The sequence below is a fragment of the Macrotis lagotis genome, chromosome 1 (assembly GCF_037893015.1).
Source record: "Macrotis lagotis isolate mMagLag1 chromosome 1, bilby.v1.9.chrom.fasta, whole genome shotgun sequence".
NCBI classification, from domain to species: domain Eukaryota; kingdom Metazoa; phylum Chordata; class Mammalia; order Peramelemorphia; family Peramelidae; genus Macrotis; species Macrotis lagotis.
The window spans coordinates 129,602,696-129,608,750 of NC_133658.1; the positions used below are offsets into that span (position 1 = coordinate 129,602,696).

Below are 6,055 nucleotides of genomic sequence, written 5' to 3' on the forward strand. Positions count from 1 at the left end.
ATTTGAGTTCTTTTCCTTTTTCTTGAATCTCTTTGGGGCACAGGTCTTAAGGTCTGATGGCAAGATCAAAGAATATGCTCAGTTTAATAACTTGTGGAGCAAAGTTCAAAATTGCTTTCCAGAATGAAAAGCAATTCACAATTCTATCAAGAGTACATTAATGGGGCAGCTAGGTGGCATAGTGGATAAAGCATCGTTCCCGGAGTCAGGAGTACCTGGGTTCAAATCTGGTCTCAGACACTTAATAATTACCTAGCTGTGTGGCCTTGGGCAAGCCACTTAACCCCATTTGCCCTGCAAAAACCTAAAAAAAAAAAAGAGTATATTAATGTATCTCCTTCCCATAGTTCCTTTGTCATTTGTTTCCATTTTTATTGACTTTGTTAATTCACTTTGCTATGAAGTAGAAACCCAGAGTTGCTTTGATTTGAACTTCTCTAATTATTATTGATTTGTAGCATTTTTCATATGTTTGTTGATAGTGTGGATTTTTTCCCTTTGAAACCTGCCTGTGCATATATCCTTTGACCATTTGTCCATTGGGGAATAGTTCTTAGTCTTACGTGTCTTGGAATTAAGATCTTTATCAGATTGTTCTGACAAGATTTCTTTCTGAAATTGTCTGTTCTCTTATTTTCATTTCATTGATTTTATTTGTGTGAAAAATCTTTTGATTTTATGAAACAAAAATTGCCCATTTTATCTTCTGTGACTCTCACTCTCCCTTATTTGACTGTGAATATTTCCCCTAGATATAGATCTTGCTTTCCTTGCTCCTCCAATTTATTTATGATGCCACCCTTAGAGCTTATCTTGTTAAATGCTGTGAGATGCTGATCTATACCTACCTTCTTCCAGACTTCTCTCCAGCTTTCCCAAAAGTCTTTTTTCAGTGAATTCTTATCCCAGTAACTAGAATTTTTAGATTTATCAAACACTAAACTATTATGTTTTTTACCTTTGTATTTTGTGCATATAATTTGTTTCACAATTGATTTCTCTGTTTCTTTACTAGTACTAAATTGTTCTGATTACTGCTTTGTAATATAGTTAAAGATCAGGTACTTCTAGGATCCCTTCCTGATTTCTTTTTCATAATTTCTTTTTGAGATTCTGAATTTTTATTCCTTCAGATGGTTTATTTATTATTTTTCTCTAATTCTATAAAGTAATTATTTGATTGTTTAACTGGCATGCCACTTAGTAAATAGATTGATTTAGATAGTAGTATCATTTTTATTATATTTAACTTGACTTACTCATAAATAACTAACATTAGTCCAATTATTTAGGTCTCTATTTCCATGAAGAGGGCTTTTTAGTTGCATTCATATATATATATATATAAAACAATATAATCTAATTAATATAATCTAATATATGTATACATCTATCTCTATATATCTTGGTAAGCAAACTCTTAGGTATTTTTACATATTTTGTAATTATTTGAAATGGACTTTATCTCTTCCTGATGGAATTTATTGGTAAAATTATCATATATTCTATAACTTTGTTGAGGTTATTGTCATAACTTCTTCAAAAAGCAGTGACTTTGTTTCCTTTTGTCCCATTTTTACCATCTTGACTTCTTATTCTTAACTTATTGCTATAGCTAGCATCTCTAACACTACATCAAATAGAGTTGACACTGAATAACATTATACCCTTGTTATATTAGAAAGGTCTCTCATGATTTCCTATTAAATATAATGCTGGTTTTTGGTTTTACATAGATATATACAGATTAAGGAAAAGTATTTGTTCTTTTGTTTTCTCTTTTAAAAAATTTTTATACATGATGTGCATTATCTTGTCAAAAACTTTTTTGAAATGTATTGATATTGTCATATGATTTTTCTTATTCTTGGTAATAATAAGGTCTTTTAGAAGTAACTAGGTAGTATAGGTGATACAATGTGGGGCTTGGATTCAGAAAAAACTGAGTTCAAATCCAGTCGCAGACAACTTACTAGCTGTGTGAACCTGAATAACTCAATTTCTGTTTACCTCAGTGTCTTCAAATGTGAAACTGAGCAATCAATAGCATCTGTCTCCCAAGAGTGTTGTGAGAATTAAATGAGATAATATTTGTAAAATACTTCATTTCTGGCACATTGTAGCATGCATATACACACATAGATATATATGATAGTTATTATTTAGTTATTATTAATCATTATCATTATCTGGGAGCTATGCCAAACAAATATCTTTCTTCTATGTGACAGCCATTTGAAGACTATAGTCATACAATCTCCCCACCCCCTAATCTTTTCTTCCCTTCTCTAAGCTAAATCTCCTCCAGTTGTTATCCAATGCTCACTAGAGAAGAGTCTGCACAATTAAGATCTCATCCAGTGACCTTCCTTGGATTTCCAGAATTTGCCCTCAAATTTCATATGAGACCATAACTGTAGTTGATTAATTACTTTTTGATTATGCTGTTCACAACATTCCATGTGAAGATCTGCATAATTTGTCTCCTCTAGATAGGTGGGTAGTCTGCCTAGTCATATCTTACCAAAAACTGATATTTTTACCAATGTGTAGATCAATCCATTAAGATAACTAAACCAAACTATATTCTTAACCAGTTCCTTTAAAATAGGGCATTCTATTCTCTATCAACTGCTTGTTGTTGGCCCTTAGGCTATAAATCACAGTTCTTATCCATCTCCACCCTTCTCCCATTCCACAACTATCTCTAGGACCTTAAATCTGTTCAGCTAGATTACTAAACTGCATTTCCAGAAGCCATATTTCTATATTCAAATGAGCACCAGAAACAGAGGGAAACATTGTAGGTGGGTTGTTGTCCTTAATTCTTGAAGAGGACCAAAATGACATTACTATGTTGGAATCAAGGTATAGTGTGTCCAACTAGCTGATCAGACCAATATGACCTCAGATCACACTTATCACAGGTCAGGCACAAATAGTCTATACTGGAGTGAAGATGACTCTAAATTTGTTCATCTCACATTTCTTTTGAGTTACTGCAAATCTACTCTGCACATAAAGCATAGTGCCTTCTTTGATGTGGACATGACCATGATGGGTGGTTCTGTGCCAATGTTTCCATTTGTTTCACAATTGATTCCAAAATTCTTTAGAGAAATTTTGAGAGTGTCCTTGTATCACTTTTCCTGACATCCATGTGAGTGCCTGTCTTGTGTGAATTCTCTGTAAAATTATCTTTTAGGCAAATGTATGTTTTAAATTCAAACAAATGACCAGTCCATCAGAGTAACCAGGTATGACTCCTCAGTAGGAAACTCTGTTTGAATAATGTTTGGATCATAAGAATATAGACTTGGAACTGAAAGAAGTCTTAAGATGTCATGAAACCCAACCCCCTGTGTTTTTCCACTGATTCCTGTTCTTCAGGCTATAACTGAATTCTTTCTCCTGACCACTCATTGTCCTAAAGGTCTGAAAAGGAACTAGTCAAAGCTAATATGGACTTTAATTACCAATATGGGTCAAAAGATTTGAATAATTGGTTGAAGTTTCATTCTGAGAACTCTTTGCCCCTTTCCCACATCCCTGAGCACTACTGCATAATATAGTGTACAACCCACCCATGGTATCCCAAACCAAAGCCTTAGATCAGGGAGAAGGAGAATGGTTTCTAGTTCCTGAATCCCAATAAGAATAGACTCTTAAAAAGGAAATAGACAGTATAATTATGTGTCAACTTAACATTAAAAAAAAGCTACAGAGAAAGTCTCATTGTTGTAAGCAATGAAATGACCAATTAACTTGAGTTGCCCAATTAATTGTGACTTTGAAAATGGAAATCAGATGTAGAAATCAAATGTAGAAAAATGTAGAAAAACTTGCATCATCTAGAGTTTGCTTAGCTCTAATATCAGATGTTCAGTGTTGTTTCAGTACACATTTAATCATTAAACCACATTCATGAGCCACACCTTATCCCTGTGGTTCAGTTGTTTAGATCAGGCTAAGGACTTGGTCCATCCTTATGTAGGCTTCTTAATTTGGATCTAAGGCATAGAGATAGAGTCTGTCCCAGAGTCCAGTTAATTATTGCCTTATCAATGTATTTTCTTAATGACAAGTAGGACAAAGAGTATTTGTTGAACATCTCTTAATAACTGACTGTAATATTTACAGAACATTTGATATTCTCATGAGCCTCCACAAAATTTTGTGGGCTAGATATGTATTTTTATTATTACCTTCATTTTACAGACTTGTAATTAAGACTTAGAGTTGTGAGTGATGGTCATACAATCATTAAGCCTTAGATGTGATATTTGAACCCAGGTCTTCCTGATTCTAAATTCAACACTTTTTTTTATAAGAGGCAGTCTTTACTGTGTACTCAAACTAGACTAAAAGAAAGGAAGAATACATGTTCTTTGCTCTGCAGTTTAGGAATTTAGGACTAGTTTAGGAGATGGGACTAATACACACAAAAAAATAAAGCGAGCATCTCAAACCTACCAGCTCCTTTAGACTCCTTGAAGACAACATCCATTCTGCCTTATACATTCATATATGTGTGTGTGTATGTATGAAAGTAATAATGTAGTCCTTTGTTTAAAAGACTATGCAGAAGCATCAATAAATCATTGTGAGTAGAAACAAAGGTTTAAAAAAGATTTAGATAATGATAGTGCAAAATGAGGGAATTGGAGTTGGTGACCATTGATTTATATAATTATGTAAGGCAGTATGATCTTCAAAAGACATGGAAAGACTTGCACAAGATAATGAAGAGTGAAATGAACAGAACTAAGAGAACATTGCAATTAGTAATAATATTGGGTGAATAAGTCATTTTGACTATTATATTTAAATTAACTACAAAGGACATGAAAGATGCTATCTGAATTCAGAAAAAGTATTGGTAAATAGATGTATAGATTTTACATACATACACACATATAGGTGTAGTCACTTAATAGTAGTCTTTACTGAGGGAAGGGAAGGATAAAAATATACATGATAACTTTATTAACAAAAGAAATAAGTTGTACATAAGAAATTTGGAGTTTCATGTGCAATCTTCTTTTATTATGATATGTTATGGAAATGTTTGTTTTATTCCATAAATTAAAAATAAAAGAAATAAAAATTAAAAAACTCAAGAGCTAACTGGGGTTGAAACAAAGCCTAAATTCATGAGTTCAAAGAAGGGAAAGAGCTCCATGGGTCTGGGTAATTTAGGAAAGTTTCATAGAGAGGGGGGATTTATTGAGCAAGGCAAGTGGGGAGAGGGAGAAGTGGAGAGACTGACCTGACACAGGAAATGGGGTCATGTTGAAGAGAGGAGGAGGAAGAGGAAATAAAATATTAATTTTATCTCTATTTTGAACTTCCTGTGTGACCTTGAGCTCCTAACTTGAGTAGTTCCTCCTGCCTAATCTTCCTAATTCTCATAGACAACTCTATAAAATATTAAGCAAATTCAAACTCTGCTATGAATGTACTATAAAGAGACAAGAAATACTGAAAATTTTTGTCATGCAGTCCCGTTTCTATAAAACTAGACACTCCATAAAGATAAAAATATTTATGGCAGTATTTTTGTGGTATTAAAGAATTGGAGGTAAAGTAGATGCTAATTGGGAATGAATGAAACAGATTTAATATATGAATGCTACTGTGCCATAAGAAATGAGTATGATGAATACAGAGAAGCATGGACTTAAATAAGCTGATGTAAAGTGATGTAAGTAGAGTCAGGAAAATGATACACACAATGATTACAACAATGTAAATGGGGGGGAAAAAGAACAGAAATTTGAAAATTCATTATGTAAAATTGCAAAGAACACATTGGAACCAAAGAGATAAAAGAAGATATTTCTCACCCTACTTTTCAGAGGTCAAGGTCCATCAGGAAAAAATATTGCATATAACATAAAATATATTACAGTTTTTTTCAATATGATTCATGCTCATACTGATGGATGATACAGTAGATAGAAGACTAGACTGGAGTCAGGAAGACCCATGTTCAAATGTATCTTCATAATTTACTGTCACATGGGAAAATCATTTAAAGTGATGGCCTCGGGGT

General features: G+C 33.1%; 1 protein-coding gene across 1 annotated transcript in view; it reads left to right on the forward strand.

Annotated features, from left to right (window-relative positions):
• The window catches only part of SLC23A2 (solute carrier family 23 member 2), a 149,220-nt gene that overhangs the window by 121,381 nt on the left and 21,784 nt on the right, over positions 1 to 6,055 (forward strand). The window lies entirely within an intron of this gene.